Below are 18,162 nucleotides of genomic sequence, written 5' to 3' on the forward strand. Positions count from 1 at the left end.
AACCAGACAATTTCTAGACACCTGACACGGGACACTTGAATCCCAAGTGATGTGTCTAAGGCCTTATGGGGAACCCATGGCAATGCTGAGAATTGAACACAGGTTTTGTGGTTCCAAGTTAATGCTAATCAGAGTGTGTCTTTCTGCAGAATCTTACAGTGCAAAAGAAGCACTAAGAATAACCTTTATATCTTAGAGATCTTAATAGTAATGAAAAGTTTACTGTCAGCTCCACAGAAGGATGGATATCTTGTCAGTAAAATTGTAAATAAAGGTCCTTTGTATTGGGAGTGACAATGTTTTACTTGTAGTTACGGGCAGTTTGAAGTCAGACTTGTCCAGTCTGTGCTGATGAAAGTGGGCTTCCATGAGAGGAAGTGCCTTATATTACTGTGAATCACATCAGGTTAGAGACTCGATGTTTTCTGAAACCTGAATATGAAAGCTGATGTGGGGAGTGATACCGGCTCCAGCAGGCTTTGGATCTTGCCTGAAGCATGCAGGGAACCAATCAGGTCTGCACAAGTGGTGGCACACTTGGCAAAGTGTGAGAATTACTTCTTCTCTGGTAATTTGGTCAGCAAAGCTCTCGGTGGAGAGAAGAAAAGCAGCAGCTCAGGTGTTGCTAGGTGTATTTTCCCTCTCTCAACGTGCAGTAAGTTTTACACCTGAATGAGTACAGTGCTTTTAGGCTTTACCTTGGTTCTTCCTTGCTTGCCTCCCTGCACATACCCAACCCATCCCTTCCTCCTTAACCTAATTCAAGGCTGTAGTTTTAGTGTAGCTTGTGAGTGCGATGAAGTAATATTTTCTGAGCTGTAGTGCATGATCTGTTTAAGTAGCTTTGTGTAGTTTATATGTAGAAATCTGCTCAGATGATCCTGTCCCAGCTGTGAACCAGAACATCCTAGTAATATGTGACCCTCTTTAATTCATGGCATCACATTTCTTTACGTGGGAATGTACTGTGATATTAAAGCTTCAGGGTGTAAATGTTTGGGGTTTTTTTCAATTGATTGCTGTGGTAAAAAGAAGGAAATAAAATATGCTATATTAAGCCAAAAGAGAAGCTGGCAATGTGAAGAGTAAAATAGGATGTATATTTTAAGCTTATGTAATTTCTGCCGCTAAAACTTGGGAATTGGCCACTGGTTTCATAGTACTGTGCACAGTAGAAATTGTTAGATCTAAAGTTAAATCAGAATGGTCTAGAAAGAAAAGTCTAGTACTCTGAAAAATTGTATTACAGCAAAATGGTTGTCTTGTTCACACAGATGATGAGAATTTCTCATTCTCTTCCAGCCTCCTTTCAGCAGCTAAACATGATGATTTTATAGCTAAATGAACCTTTATAAGCTAGACATCAACTATGTATAAATGCGGAACAGTACATCTGAAACCTGTCACACTATCAGGGTACAACTGTTTTCTCTACAAATATGGAAATTGTCACTTATCTGCATTCTCTCCTTGCCCTATTTCCCCCCATATGTTGATATTCACCCATGTGAAAGAGGCCAATTATAGATTGGCCGTTGTATAAATAATGCAGAAGTTGTCAGTGGCAGAGAAAAATTTATGTTAGAAGACTGAGGGTTTGAATAAGGAAATAAAAGCACCTTCTAATGAGGGTAGTGATCTCTGTTTCTGTATTACTTCATGCCCATCCCCCTAGTTTTAGGAGTTACAATCCTTAATCTGAGGACTGGTTTTAATAATAAAATCCTGGTTCAATTTTCAGTCAGAATATTTTGCTCTGCAGTGTTTTCCCTTTTGGCGTTTTCCCCCAGGCTCTCCTGGAAGCAGGCAATGGGTCTTTCCCCTTGGCAGGGACTGGTGCTAAGCAGCGCTTGAACTGGAGGGATACCCAGGGCCATGTCAAGGCTCATAGGGAGTGGGCATCTCTTCCCCCGGCTTTGCAGAAAACATTTGGAAAACATAGTGCAATCTGGAGTCAGGCCACCTTGAAAGTAAATTAATTAGGCTCATTAAAGGTGAAGCCACAAACTTCAGAGCAGCTGGGCTTGATTCTCAGTAGCTTCTGCTGGTAGATCCAGAGCATGGGCAGGTGCTGGGGCACAGGCTGGCTTGGAGTTGCCGTGAAGTTGGCCAAGCTAAATAGCACATTGTTAGTGTGGCTTGTCACTGGCCTGCGCTTCTGGACGGTGGTCAAAGTGTGATCCCTGATGATGTACTGAACTGGTTTAACTTCTTGTCCCCTTCCTGCAGCTGCTGTTTCTCTTGAGTATTACAGAGGCTGCTGTGGCCTTAAATTTAGTTATGTTTAAGCATCCACTCGGAAGCTGTCAGTGACCTGACAGGAGCCTTCAGCAAATTTGCTGGGCTGTGGGGCTGTTGGTTCTGTGGTGCCTCAGACTGAGGCATCAGCACCAGATGAACGATGTGCTAGCCCTTGCCTCTCGTATCTGACTCCTCATTTCCCACAATGATGATTTAAATGTAGTTAAAAAGGATACTTTTACAGGATAAGGATACTTTTTAAAGGATACTTTACAGAAGGAGATACAGAAAAGCCCATATCTTTTGTCTTTTGTGAGTCTTAAAACAGGAGTAGTAAGGAGGTAATCAAGTATTTCTTTTTTTTTTTTCTTTTAATTTGGGTTTTTGGGGGAGTTGGGGGTTTTTTTTTGATGAGGAAGCTGCAATTTTCCTCCTTAGCTTTACTCTTCCATGATTGAGCTGTTTGTTTCCAGATGGCTCCTGTGTATGCGGGGACAGGGACACACACACGGCCCAATCTGTTCAGCTGCCGGCCTTGCATCAAACAGCCCAAGGTGCTGGGCATGCTGACTCATTTGGAGCAGTTGGGCAGCCCCTCCTGTAGCAGTTACTCTGGTGCTTTAATTTCCAGATAGGCAGGGTTTGAAGCAGCATCCTTCTGTGGGCAGGGGAGATTTCAAGGTTCAGAAACTGACATGTAAAACTGCAGCCTCCTATCACCTTTCTAATGAAATTGAATTTATCAGTGTTTCTAAATGTGTCTGCTGTACCAAAGCACTTTGAACTTTTTTATTCAAGGTGTTGGTTTCGGTAGCTATTTCTCTTATCCATTCTGCTATAGCAGAGTTCTTAGTGTAATATCAGGTATGTCAGGTGAGGTGTGTAAACAGTTATGGTTTTTTTCACATTTGACAAAAGTATTCACCAGAGAACAGAGATGGTGTGTGAAAATACAAAGTTAGCACCATGTGTTTGCAGGTACAATGTCAATCTTGCAGAGATCTAAACAATACTTGCTTTTTTTGTTTTGGAACACCCAAATACAATTCTTTACCTATGGCTGTGTTAGGATTTGAATTGACCAAACAGTTTCTACGTATTTTTCTTCCCTTACATGTGCCCCTCTTCTGTACTTTTTGAAACTGTGAGGGGAGAAGGATGGGAAATGTAATTAAAAACAGGTAGTACAATAAGCTCTGGTTTGGAGGCAAATAACATTTAATGTTTTTAGCCTTTACAGTTAAAGGCTAAAGAGGCGACCTATATATAATGAAAAAGTAACTGTCATTAATACAGTAGACAAGGTGATTAAGTATCACCCTATAGAGACTATGTTTATCACTGATTTAATGAATTAATCAACTGTCTGCAGTTGTTAGAGCCTGGATTTCTGAGTGTTTTTGTTGTGTTTTCCCAGAAACCACGGTGGTGGTTGGGTAAGCCCTGAAGTCCCCATGGTAAGATGCTCATTCTGTGCAGTGCTATGTACATGTGAATTGCTGAGCATCTGGAAATCCCTCTGACATTAAAGTGATCTTTACAAGTGAAAGTGCACTCCTAGCTAAAATACAAATTTTTGAAATGGAGGCGTGAGATACCACTGAAAAAGTGTAGATTTAATTTTTCTGGAAGACTTTGTAGAAACCTTTCACCATACCAGGTTATTTACATAAGAGAAACATAGCATATCTAGGCTGACAATCTCTTCAGACAACAAATTATTAATATGTTGTCTGGGAATAGAATAATTTAGGTTGGAAAAAGCCTCTAAAATCATTGAGTCCAACCATTAAAGGTTGTGAAGGTGTACCAGGCAGATAAGGTGAATATTATGAGATATTTAAAATAGCTTATGAAAAGTACATAATTTTCTGGTTAGGCTTGTTTGTGTTGTTAGGTTTGTTTATATTGGGTTTTTTGTTTGTTTGGGGGGGGGGATTGTTTGGTTTTTTTTTGGTGTGTGTGACTTTTTTGGTTGTTCAGTTGGTTCCTTGCCCTCCCCCCAACTCTTCTGAACATTTAAACAATTACAGTTGCAGGCCCTGCTTTAGTCAAAGCAATACTATTGAACCCTAGGACTTCTTACTATGGCTTACCAGCAAATGTGAGATCTTCTGAAACCTTAGTCACCTGGTTGTTATTGCAGCAAGATTTTGTCTTGAGACTTTCCTGTGGTTTAAGTTTTCTGTAGTTTCTTTTCAAACTATCACTTGGAAATCAAAGTTGTTCTTACCTCTGCTGTATTACAGCAGTGTTTAAAAATAGCTCTAAGTGTGTAAGTTCAGATGGCTATCACATCAGTGTCTGCAAAAGGAAGTATAAATCCCACATGGAAAACATGAGCACATGATCTAAGCACTCCAGAGAAGGTAGGTTTTTTTCAGACCCCTTAATTCTGAATGCTAATAAAATAAAGCCTTTAGAAATAATTTTCTGTTTATAAGTAACTTTAGTTTTTGTTCAACAGCAGAAAACCAGTCATTACTTAAGTAATTTTTGACACTGAACACTTCAGACATATCAGTCTTTGTCAAAATGAATAGTTGTTTTTAATTCTGCATATTATAAAAAAGAATATAGCCCTGTGAATTGTTCTTTCCATACTTGTGATGAACAGCATTGTACAAACTAGAGTTCATTAAAATTTCCGAATTCCAATTATGCAAGTAATAGGGCCTTAAGATTATCCTTATTGTGGAACAGAATGTCTTAATGCTTTCTGTTGACATCTTAACAAAAACTGAGTGTGCTGAAAGTATAAGTAGTTCACATTCTAAGAATGTCAAGACAGGGGTTTTTTGCTTTTTTTTTGCTTTTTTTTTATATAATTTACTTTTATGACCTGATTTCATTATAACATTCATAGAAATGGGCAATTATTAGGGTTGAGGTGAGAGAAGGTGTCAAGCTGCAAGAGAATTTCGGAGCGATAAAGAAACCTGACACAAAGTATTTTTACATGGAAAGTTTTCAGTACTGTTTTACTTCTCAGTAGCTTGTACTTTTTGTAAGGAATAAAGTCAATTATGCTGACAATAGAAATAGTCACACGATATATAAGGAGTCCAAAGGTTACTTTCGCACCAAGAAGAGAAGAAAAGCTGCCCAGGAGTTCCCTTCCATGGTAGAAGATAGTGACATATTATTCTATTCAATTTTAGATTGTGCATTATTGCTTTTGAAATAGATCTGCTTGGGACATGTATGCCCAAACTCAAGATGTGGTCAATGTGCTACCACAATTATTCATTTCTACATCGTTGAAGAGCTTTCTTTGCCAGAAAAAGAAAGCTAAGACAGATGCTACTGTGACAAACAGCTTGAAACTCACTACAATAGCTACTGAAAAAATTAATATGGTAAGAATGTAACAGTGTCAGTATTATGCATACGTAACAATTGTCCTGGCTTAACTGGCAGGTAGTGAAACCCCATTCAGATGCCTGCTCACACTGTTTCTCTGTAGGATGGAGAGAGAACTGGAGGGAAGGGCACAGGAAGTAAAGTTCAGGGGTTGAGAAGAAGGCAGTTTAGTAGTACAGAAATGGAAGGAAAAACAGTAATAATGATATAAGAATTTCAATATACAAAGCAAATGATGCACAAGGCAGTTGCTGACCACCTACTGACTGATGCTCATTCCAAGTATCCAAGCAGTGGGGCCAGCTTTCCCTTCAGTTTATATACTGAGCTTGCCATCATATGGTATGGAATATCTCAGTGGTCAGCTGGGGTCATCTGTCCTGGCTGTGTCTTCTCCCAGCCTCCTTGCTGTTGGGGTGGTGTGAGAAGCAGAAAAGGTCCTTGACTTAGTGTAAACCCTGCTCAGCCATAGCTAAAACATCAATGTGTTCACAACATTATTTTCCTAAATTCAAAACACAGCGCTATACCAGCTACTATAAAGAAAATCACAGCCAAAACAAGGACACAATCCTGTCCATCTTAAGAATATATGAGAGACAATACTTGACAGATCTCTCCTAGTTTTTGGGATGAAGGGCAAAATTATTACTGTTTAAGCAGGTCAGGATTTGCAAATGACCAGTTCTACCAGCAGTGCCCAGCTTGAAGCACATTTGGAAGTGTCTTGTTTTCAGCAGGTGCTGGGCATACATGCTGCTAAAATCAGGCTTTATTCATGCTTGGCCCAAAGGCAAATTTTATTCATCTGTTGGAGAAACTATGAGATAGAGGCACTTTGACCATGTGACTGATATGACTGTAGAGAACGCTCCCTGAACAGAAAGCCTGATCCTGTGTTGTAGGCCTCTCTTCCCCAGCCAAGATATTCTGGGTATTGGTCAGATGCATTCCATGTAAGATCTTTGAGATGAGCGTAGCTGTACTGTGTAATGTGATTACTAGGTAAAACACACTTTGCTAGACCAGACCAGTGGCTTTTAGCATTTTTTTTCTGAGTAGTAGGTTTCTACTTAATCACTATCACTATTGAATACAGGTGAAAAACTACTGAATAATGGTGAAAAACATGTTTATAATACATACTTTGTAATCAGGATGCCTATGTCTTCTGTCCGTGTAATTTTGTCTTCTTTCATACTTACAGTTGATTTGTACTCCAGTTATTATTTAGTACAGTCTCATATATGATACTTTGATTCTGCAAACCTGAATGAATTTCTAAGTCTGCTAAGGAACAAATAAAATGCAAACTGCATGGTGGCATAAAGTGTTACTAAGAGGTTTCTGTTGAGTACCTTTCAGTGCCCTGCTGTTTACATGATCACTTAATGGGATCCAGAGAGACCAGTCATTAAGCATTTTTTCTTAAGGTCTTGGAAGCAGGATACCTGCTGATACCTCCAGACAGATTTCTGAAAACTATATAAAATCTCAGCAGAAATCTCTTGCTGATGCTTCATTTCTTATTCTAACTGCATATATCATACTGTGAGTCCCATGTTCATAAGTAATGGTGTTGCTTCTTCAGGTGAGTTGAATGTGCACACGTGACTGTGTAGGTCTGGTCTACGTGCACTATACACGGGTATTGTACAACTTGCACACCTCTGCCAATTAGAATGTTTCTTGCCTGGCATGGTTGTGTTCTCCTGGCCTTGGGCATGTCTTTGCTATTCTTAGGAGCTCGTATGTTGCCTCATATTCTGTCATACTGTATTTGTGGGAAAAAGTTTGGGGATGCTAAATAAATGTCACTTAGGTAGGATACTTTGGGAGTGACCTTGAAGTATTGTCTTGGGTAGCTACACTGAGCATATAAGCATTATGCATGCAAACAGCCTCTCCAGTTCTTCAGAGTGAAGCCTTTGATTGTAAACTTTCTGTGGATGTACAGTCTTGAGGGTAAGTATGAAAATATGTGCATGCAACTATGTGTGCAAATACTGGATATTTTATATCCTTAAGGATAGTGTGAATGTATGCAGGTTTTTTTTTCAAGCTAGCTATATTAGCTGTCCATCAGTTAAATTAGAATAAAAAGGCTTGAATGAAGAATAAAAATGCTTTAGAGTTGGTAAATTAATTTCGTGTGTGCAAAAAAGTTGTTCTTTTAATAAAATACAATAAAATTGCATGTAAGGAAGAAACCACAAAACCTACAAATTGATCATTGTAATGCCAGTGTCTAGCACCAATAAAACAAATAAACCTATAAAGACTTAGCCCATCACCTGCTATTTTTTCCCAAACACAAATGTCCAAGATCTTCACGTTGGCATGTGCTGAAGTCTTTTTTTTGACAGTTCTGTGGGTGGAGCCTTGGGGGCGGAGGGTAAGATTTCAGTGGCGAGAATACTAGAAAATCTGGGGAATAACTGTGTAACAAACTCTAATTCTCCACATGTTCCTGAAACAAAGGTAGGTCCGTAGCTTTTGTTCCTAGTGGTAACAAGCGCATTTCATAAAACAGCTCCAAAGAGTTAAGTGAAAGCTTCCAGTAATAATGAAAGATTTTAAATTAATAGCTCATAATAGTTGAAGAAAACAAGCAAAAAAAACCCCAATCAAACAGAGTGCCAACATTTTCAGATTTTTTTTTTTTTTTTTTTTTTTTTTTTTTTTTTTTTTTGCCTCCCCCTAACAGTATACTGGTCCCTAAGGACATAGCAGTGGCTACTAAAGGACATTGATTTTCAGCAATCAAATAGTAAAATATTTGGACTGTTGATGCCTGAAGGGTTTTTGTTTTAACCTTGTGCTCAGGTTACTTAGTCCGGTATGCTCAAAGAATCTTAAACACTGTGATGCTGAAAAATCACAGTTATCTTGCCATTAGGGTAATTTATAATGCTTTAGAAACTTAGCACAGGAACCTTAATTCCGTGTACGAGTTGGGCATCTCAGGTTTTCCAAAAGCTGAAATGGTAGCTCTCAAAGTTGCAAGATGCTCTAAAGATATTTTTTTCTTGGTTCTACCACCTAGCTGCTGTGTTTAGGCAGCCTGCAAGCATTCTCAAGGACTTGGGTTTCAGCAGCCCCAAGCCTTCTTCTGAAAATAAGTATGCTTGTTTCATTTCCATAAAGATACCTCTGTCTGCTTTCCTTCCCTTAAGGAGTGAAAATACATCGGTAAATATTCCTCATACAGTGATTCCTCATACAGTTCCTTCGAATCCATCATCTCTCAGAAGGAGTTCAGAATGAAGATACTTGGCTTTTCAGTCTTGTTCTTAGGATCATTCCTTTATTTTTTTTCTGGTTTTAAGACACTGAATAAAATACATAAATGGCCACTATTTCCTTGGTTATCAATTAAAATGGTAGTGATTTTTACTTCCTCATCGGACCATGTTTATGCAGTAAATATATTGCCTACAGGTGACCACTGCAGATGCTCAGAACCTACCCCTGGCATACCCTCAGGGGATAGGTAAATGAATCTTAGTGTAGATGTTCCAAAAGTGCAAATTGAAACAGTTTTAATGAAGAAACCAAAAGACATTAGTCTAGAAGAGTGAGCTAGTAAAAAAAGATCTGTTTTGCATGTTTGTTCCTGTAAAGAATAAATCTTGGTAGAAGCATCTGTAAGACTTGGCAGTTTCAGCATGGAGACTCAAGGAGAAAACTGTCAGAATTATTGAAGAATGCCGAAGTAAATTGAAGTGGGATTTAAGATGAACTTCTGGAATTGCAATGTGAATGAGAAATGGTTGGGTTAAATCTATTTCCTGTTTTCTCTTCAGAAAAAAATGCATTATAGGTCTACATTTATTTTAATAAACCTTGGATGCTTTAGCCAATGTAAGTCTATCAAATAGTATGGAAAAAAAAGTGGTAAAACTGTGGAGTATCATAATTTAGCAGTCAGTAGTTTTGGTGACATGTTGTTTCTTGTCATGCTGCTCATAATTTGAGATGCTTGATATCTAGCTTTGCTGTCTAGTTTTTATGAGCTGCTCAAATGCTACAGATTTAATGAATCTCTCTAGACCATGCATTAGAAAGAAGCCTTTCTAATGTGTCCAAGAACTTGCATGACATGAAAGAAGTAAAAAAAGTGTTCCGAACACTTATTATAATGCAAGTTCACAAATTTAACTTCTTAAAAGCAGAATATGTCACTGCTGTATGACTATCAGTTTCTAAAAGGTTCCATATAACTAATACATGATTTCAACTTCCCACCTCAGTTTCTTGATGTTAAGAATTTGTTCTGTGCAGTTTCTTCCCAAGAAAATTTCACAAAACCAGGTGAATATAGGGAATAGAGTTAGTGTGAATGTTTCAGCAATTCAGAAATTAATGTCAGTGGTATGTATTTGATCAAAAGAATTGCGTTTTCATTTGGTTTTGTGAACTGCTTAAGTGAGTCATACAAGCAATCCACACCTCTCTAAGAACTAGTTGAGAAGATTTGAAGTAATACATATCAGATAATGATCCTTCTATAACAACGTCTAACAAGGCAAATGTAGTTTCCCACCTTGTATTCTGTGCATTGCTTCATTGTAACAAAAAAGTGTTACTTAAATGCTGTAGTGGAAAAGAAAACTGAAAATGGTTGTTGGAGACAAACCTGAAACCTGCAAGGGCGAGGAATGAAGTTGTTAAATAAGTATACTGTTAGTTTATGGCATTGCTTAAAAGGATGTTGTCGTTTCTGAGCTGAGTAAAAAGCAGTATTACACATAAACAGATAAATAAAGGACCCACAAACCTGAGGAGCTCAAGTTTAGAGTGTAGGTATTCTGGAGTGGCACCTGAACCAGCACTTCTTGTGCTTCTCACAACTATGGGAACATGCAGGTCTGGAGAACAGGATACAAGGGCTGTATCATGTGCATGGTGAGTGAGGAAGTCTGCACATGATGTGGCAGCTAGGAGCACATCATTTCCTGAGGGTACCACTCAGCAGGGGTGTAAAAGCTGCAATGCTGTAAGCCTTATTATGCAGAAATGTAGGCGAAGTGATGAAGTTAGTACTGAAACAGGGTTTTTATTCAGCGTGAATACCTATATCCATTTAAAAAATCCCAATATAGCCTTAAATTATGGGGTTTGTGATCTGACAGATTTTTAAGGTGATTTAAAATTCTACATTTTCTGGTTTTGTCTTTGGAAAGAACAGCTCCAACTGACTAACCCAAATAGCATTTGTAGTTTTGCTGGGACTTTGATGGATAGTTTAAACATTTTTTTTAAAATGTATTCTTGTGTAACAAGTGTAGAAGTATGCCTACATTCATTACACTGTTCCTAAATTTTAATTATTCATTTATTGGTCATTATTGATGTATTCCTCATTGTTTCTAGAAGTTTGTGTGTAGGATCACATGTTGAGCATCATGGAGGAGGTCCAGCTGATTCTTTGTGAATTCCTTATCTACTTTAAGAATATTTATCATAGTATTCAAAATAAATTAGACCTAAAATATGAAACCAGCAGAAAGTTTTATTTTACAGATTACTTTTAATGTTTATGTGGGTTTTTGTAATTTGGGAACCAGAAACTCAATTACATAGTGAAAAGTCATGTACATAGTTATGCTTCCTGGAGTTTTAAGTCTTTCAGGGGAAGAAGACCCCAACTAAATATTACAACTGCTGTGCTGTACTTTGAATGTGAAACATATGTAGAAGAATAGGAGCATTTATAAGTGCAGGAATAGAGTTATAATTAATCCTTTTGCTAACCCAAAATGTAAGTGTAAGGAATAAAACCAAATTTATTTTTTTCAGACTAGCCAGCTGCTGTTTCTGCCCACAACTCCAGTGGCATACAACTCCAGGCTGTATGACTCACATGAGAGTTTCAGCTGAAGCGAGTTCAATTAATAGGTGTTACTGGGCATGGTGCTTGCTCCTATGACTGCATATCAATCTGTTTGTGATTCTAATGCTCAGTAATGACTTCATGTTTTTGTCACTGCCACCTACACTCTAGCAAACTCAGTGTTGCATCTGGGCACATAAGAAAGGGTGCTACCTGATCTGTTTTTCTTGATGTGGTAGGTTCTAATTGAATAGCAACTCCTAGAAACTTTATATTGACTTATATAGTAATTGCTTATTTAAGTGAAAGCTATATCCAGTTGTTCTGGTGGGGTTGTGTGTATAAAACTGAGATTGGGCTCTAGCAACTCAGCATTTTGGATTCAGAAGTCTTTGATGTGAATTGTCAATGAATAAAAGTTGAAGTAGCTATTTTAGTAGGAAAGCTATTTTAATATGAATAAACTCATTAATTAGTATAGTGTTAGTAATAATTTGGAAATATTTCTGATAAATGTGTCCAGCAAGACTGAATTTACTTACTTCTCTCCATGAACTCAATGGCAAAGCAACAAGACCAGGCCCAGAGTGTGGGAGCTATCAAAATAGGTAACAGCCACTCTGTCTTGCTTTTCATATATTGATTATCTCAGGATCTGATGGCAACTTGGCACAGCAGCAAGCTCTGGGTATGGAAACTGCACATCCCATATCTCCTCCCTGCAGCTGCTCAGACAATGTGTATAGGCAGCATGTCCTTGTTCTTCTTCAAGTGGTGGTACCAACGTGGAGGCAGATGCCATTATTGGAGATGAGAAGTTGTAGGGAAGAGATGAAATGCCTGGTCCAAGATGTTACAACTTGGAGAGAGTGAATGTGAGTCAGGGAAATAGGAAGGAAGAGTGATCTGGGAGCAGGCGGTGGAAAGGGAGGGATTGAGGCACTCCTCTGCTTCATTTACTACACAGTTTCCTATTACTGCAGTAAATGAAGCTGGAATTCTACTGACAGTTTCTTCACTACATAACCTAAATTAATCCCCAGAGCATTCTGTGCACTAAATGAAGCAGGATCCTGTGGAGGAGAATAGTGAAGCCTTAAAGACTGTGTTGCACAGGAGGGGTCAAGTTAACTTTGTACCAACAGTCTCACCTGGCCTCTCTTAACTTCAGAGTGCTTATCTTAGCAACCATAGAAGTATTTTAATCTAAGTTTGATGGAGGGGGGGAGGAGCTGGGGAATGGGGGCCAAGAGGGTAGTGATAGATACAGACAAATTACATGCACAACTGTACAGCATGCAGGAAACATTCAACTGGATGTATTCCCGTGGAAGTACAACTCTTCCTGACCTCATTGTGTCATTGATTTGAGGAGACAATTTGCCTACCACTTAATAATTTTTATTTTCAAAATACTACAAAAAGAGAAGACTTACAGACAGAAATCTAGGAAGGGGGTTTCTTAGAGAAGGAATCACAGACGGGAGATACCTGCAAAATAGCCCTTAGAGTTGCCAGAAAAATTATTTATAAATCTTAGCACATCTCTTCAGTAGTCTCATACATGTTATGTAAATAGCTATTGCTTCCACGTGTGCTGACCCACCTAGCAGACTGAAAATGAGGGCTCTTTGTGAATTATTTAATAGTTGGATTACACATATTAATCATAATGAGGACTGAAGCATTTCCTTAGAATACTTTTTGAATCTGAAGCTTTGTTTGCAGGTCTCTTAATGCAGCCTGGGACTGTAACTAATAGATGTGCATGAAGAAAAACATTTCACTCTGCAGCCTTTTCCACCCACATCTTTAGGGTTGCCAGAAATCCTGTCTGTCAGCTGAAATGATGTTAAAGTTCTGCAAAGCTCTAATCCAAATTTGACAGAGAATAGGATTAGCAGAAGCTGTTCAAATGTGATAAAATAAATGAATAAAAATGAGTTGAAGAGGAAAGCATGATATTAGTGGAACATGACCCAATTATATATGTAAAAAATACACTCAACAAAATAGGTCAGAAATATTGACTAGACACATTTGCATACTGTTTTGAATGTTGAGTCTCTGCGTAGCCGTAATAGTATTACGTAAGAATTTGATATCTATGTATATTTATCTATTATTAACTCCCAAAAATGTATGTCATTGAAGTGAGACACTGCAAACTGACTCTTTTCTAGAACGTGAAACTACTTAAGCAAGGATTTCAGGTTTGTGCATTGATGCAGACTTCATATTGTTTCTTTTTTCTCTTTTACAACTCTGACAATAAAAAATCAGTAGGTAATTTATATAAATTGTGAAAATAAATTTATTAATCTAAAAATACCTAGAGTGCAACCAAAAGGAAAATGAAGTTAATTCTTTCAATAATGAATTTCCCCAGAAACAAACTTTAATTGTACTCCCAGATTAATAACACAAAGTAGGGAGAGCTTCCTAAACAGTAATGTAATGTAACTCTTAACTCTCAAATTTTATTGTGCATTTTTTATACTGAGAAAATGTCAAATTAATTTGCTAATTTATAGACACAGCAAGCATAGCTTACAGTTTGAAGTTGTTATCCAGTTCTCCTGGAAATATTAAATACTACAATTGGCTCCTCTCTTTCTCTAATGATAATAAAAGAAGTACTGGACTGAAAAAGAAATGATGTTCAGATCAAATGTAGCTGTTTACTTTTGGTTTCTTTATTTTCTCATCATGTGAGTGACCCCCCCCCCATTTGTTGATTAGAGTAGTCTAATTTTTGTGATTGTAAAACTAAAATCCCCTCTATATGTTGATTAGAATAGTCTAATTTTTGTAATTGTAAAACTAAAATATCTTGATATATTTTTAGGTAACCAGAACTACTACCATTAATTGAAGAACATAAAACTAGAAATTTATAGGGCATTTGCTGGAATTTGTTTTAAAATCTGTGCTTACTTTCTTTGTTCTATAAATAAAAGTAGTCTGAAGATCAGCATCTTTAAAATAGCCATCAAATTTAAAGTCAGAATTAGTTGAACAAGCAAGTGACCTTTCAGTATATAGTGAAGCTAGTTGAAAATGGTGTTTAAATCCTGCTTTATCTTTCTTTAGCTAAAGAAAGCTCACAATTAGAGGCTGGGTTAACTCTTTCCTTAAGAAAGGTGAGAGCAAACAAGACAGCAGTGAAGGTGAGAACAGCAGTAAGAAGGAAATTTATTCTGTCAAACTACTGAAAACTGAGCAACATGGATTGCTCTTATATAGATAATTCTTACTCTAATATACAGAGGTTTAAAATAGTAGTAGTAGATAACTCCTGTTTTCTAGATGAATTAAAAAGGATGTGTAATACAGAAGAGGAATGTGCTTTAGTTTCATGGATGACTATTCAGAATAACTAGCTATACCTAAAAAATCAGACCTATATTTTTAAATAGGTTTTCATAGCTTAATTTTGACTTGGTGTCATTGGAAATGCTTTACACAATAGTACAAATCTCTAGGAACTCATTTTCTTGTCCACTGGAAATCCAGATACTAATAACAAGTGGTCTTTTTCTGGTATGCATTTACTCAACTGTAAATAATTCTAACAGGCAGATGTAATATGGTTTGATTGTTAATAGACATCACACCAAATACATGAAATGTATATTTTAGAAGTGACTTCCCCCAGCTGTAGCAGGATTGGTATGTATTTGTCCAATGGCAGAATTTGTCTCACTAAAGGTAATGAAATGTATAGCATACTATGGTTTTTCTGTGGTGCATCTAGAAGGACACGTCCTCCACCAAAGTAGAGGGAGTGTCAACCTACAGTATCTCAGCTTGGACTGCTGTCAAACATTCCCTCCTCCCTTTCTCCCCTGATAGTGGTTCTGCCCCCACTTACGCCATTTCTTGCTCTTGTATGACCAGATGGTAGGTCCGTTCGAGGAACTGAGCCAACAGAAAGTAGATCTAGGAGAAGAAAAATAGTAATTATTTTAGCTGGCTCAGATCACTGGGCTTGCTCGTAACCTACTCATTTAAGCGTGGGTGCCAGTGCAAAAGGAGAAGCATGACTGCCTGGACAAGGGCATGGAGAGGAGCAAGAGGCTGGGAGCCTTCATTTAGATGCTTCTAGGGAGCTGTATAGTAAGTAGTAGCTTTCTAGATAAGTTGAAGGGCTAATAGCAGTCAGGATTGATTTTCTGTGTTAAGTGGTTGGGGAGGGAAGGGAGAAGATTTTCATCTTGTTGCCAGCCTATATTTAACTGTTGCTCATAGAACAGAGTGTGCTTATTCTTTCATTGCTAAATCCTGTCTGTCAAATGGGTTGATTTGGTACTTGGCTTGAAGGAAGTACTTCGCATTACATTTGGGTATCACGCTTTCCCAGTTTGACATTCCCAAATATTTTCCGCTGCATTACTGCATCTGTAAAGAGTCTTGACTGTTGTTTTGGTGGTGGTGTTTTTCTGGTTGTTTTTTTATTGTTTAGGGTTTGGGGTTTTTTTTTTGGGGGGGGGGGGGGCGGAGGGGAGCATTCTTCCCAATACAATACATAGACTAATAAATTACCACATCAGTGCATTCATGTGTAGAAGTACAAGTAGTCTAATATTCCCCTCTGTAGTGTATCCTCACCATTAGTGTAGGGCACAAGGCAACTCAGCACTACAAAACGCTAATTTCTAAGGAAGCTCCAGCTGTTATGCCTTGATACACTTCCTTGTAAACCAAACTGAATAATCAGTAAGAGGGAAGAAAAGGGGAAGTTCTCACCTGTACGCTCTCAAATGTCACTTCATAACATTTCTGATTTCAGGTGACTGATAATGAGTGTGCTCACAGAGCATAAATGGCCAAAATCACTTCTGTCTGCTGGTCATTCATTTGCTTCAGTAGTTAGCAGCTGAGAACTGTGACTCTTGGCTTTGGTCCAATGCACAACAGAAGAAACAGGATGGATAAATAGCTTTTTATCAACAAATGTTCACTGTCTAGTCTTTGTTCTCAGAAAAAAACCCTTGTATAGGACATTCATTTATTTTTACCTTGTTCTGCAAATATTAAATGTTTGTTCTGCTAGGCATATTGACAACATTTAGTGACCTTCTTAGCAGAAGCTCTACTGTGTCCATGTTTTAGTTGGTCTTGAAATACAGTTCCTGAGTAATTGTTAGTGGACAGGCTTAAAATCAATGGAAGTTGGATTTCTAGAGGACTTGTGCATCAGAGCCTTAAAGTTTAGCAGTTAACACTTTCTCATCATTGCATTTACATTGCATGTGTGCCTTACCTGTGTGATCAGGACTTCCTTTGCACTTCACCCTCTGTGTTTAGGTCTTTTCTTTTATAAATCAGCATGTGGGAAAAGTTGCACTCCTGAATTGTGTTAGTGATTGACCCCATCTTTTTGGGATTGCCATTAGAGAGAAGGAACAAGGTAACTGAGAAGCAGAGGGCACAGAAGATGGACCTGAGTAAGGTTACAGGGGAATGAGTAATTCTAAATTACTCGTTAAGATCGTGCCTTTTTTTTTTCCTTTGGACAGGGGAAATACAGAATTTTTTTTTTTTTTTTACAGTGAAGTCACTAAAAGTCATTGCCTTTAAACTACTGAACTGGATCATCATACCTGCTGTTGCTTCACTTGGGGAAGACTGTAATTTATAGATCTGATCACAGATATCTCAAAATAACTGGGCATTCTTTATAATAATGCTTTGTGCTTACAGTTTTATTTGTAAATTTTATATGACCTCTGAGAACCTGATAAACACTAGAGTCTTAACACCCCAACTTCAAGGTGTGATCTCTTCTCTCCGTCCATGTCACGAGATGCCAACTCCTGTGAGGATCAGATCCACTGGTAAATGTGGTTTTGTGCTTGAGTGAGGCACTCAAGATCTATTGCTGCTTTTTTAATCCTTGTTTAAGTGGGTTTTTGAAAGTCATCTGCTGAATTCTTTGCTGGGCTGTGAACAGACTTCATATTTCAAAAATTTTTCCACTTAGACTTATCTGAGATGTTAAAGGATTTAACAAATACAGTGACATAAACCTTGAAAATACTGATCAGAGCAAGCAAGTGCTATTATCCATGGTTTAACAGATGGCTAATCTTAGAATATGTGCTTGTTTCATCTTTACTAGCACTACAGACAGCTTTGCTAGTGTTGAGTAACTCCTGTCTGCTGAAACTGGGGATGGCTTGCCCATCTTCAGCAGCTGTTCATCTGAAGCCAAAGTTTAACTGTTGAACTTTTCCCTTCACTATCATTCATACTAAAGTGAGATGCTTCACTATTCAATATTTAAAAAAACCCCTTGAATTACTGAATAAAAACTGTTACAGTTTTTCTGCAGTGATTTATGATTATTATTTTTTAGATCTTCTTGACACTTCTAAAACCTGACAGATCCAAAGAAGATCTCTCTGACTTAAAAAATTGTCTCCCAGTAATTTATTAAACTAAATGGCTATTTTCATGTAGGAAACACCTTGTCCTCCCTAAAATAAACTTTGATGATGTTGCCTGTCAGAAGCTGTGACAGAGTTACTGGATGCCTGGCAGTGAAAGAACTGTGTTGAATAAAATGTTTCTAAATCATGTAACAGGAAAATAGGAATAGGAGCACCTTTTGAGGGAGATCCATTTGAGATATCCACAGTCCTGCTTATTTTTTACGTAGCTTGTTTTCCTGCTTTCCTAAAGCTTTATGTTTAGAGTCTGAAAGAGGGGAAAGCAGG

The sequence above is a fragment of the Corvus brachyrhynchos genome, unplaced genomic scaffold (genome assembly GCF_000691975.1).
Source record: "Corvus brachyrhynchos isolate BGI_N302 unplaced genomic scaffold, ASM69197v1 scaffold32, whole genome shotgun sequence".
Lineage (NCBI taxonomy): Eukaryota > Metazoa > Chordata > Aves > Passeriformes > Corvidae > Corvus > Corvus brachyrhynchos.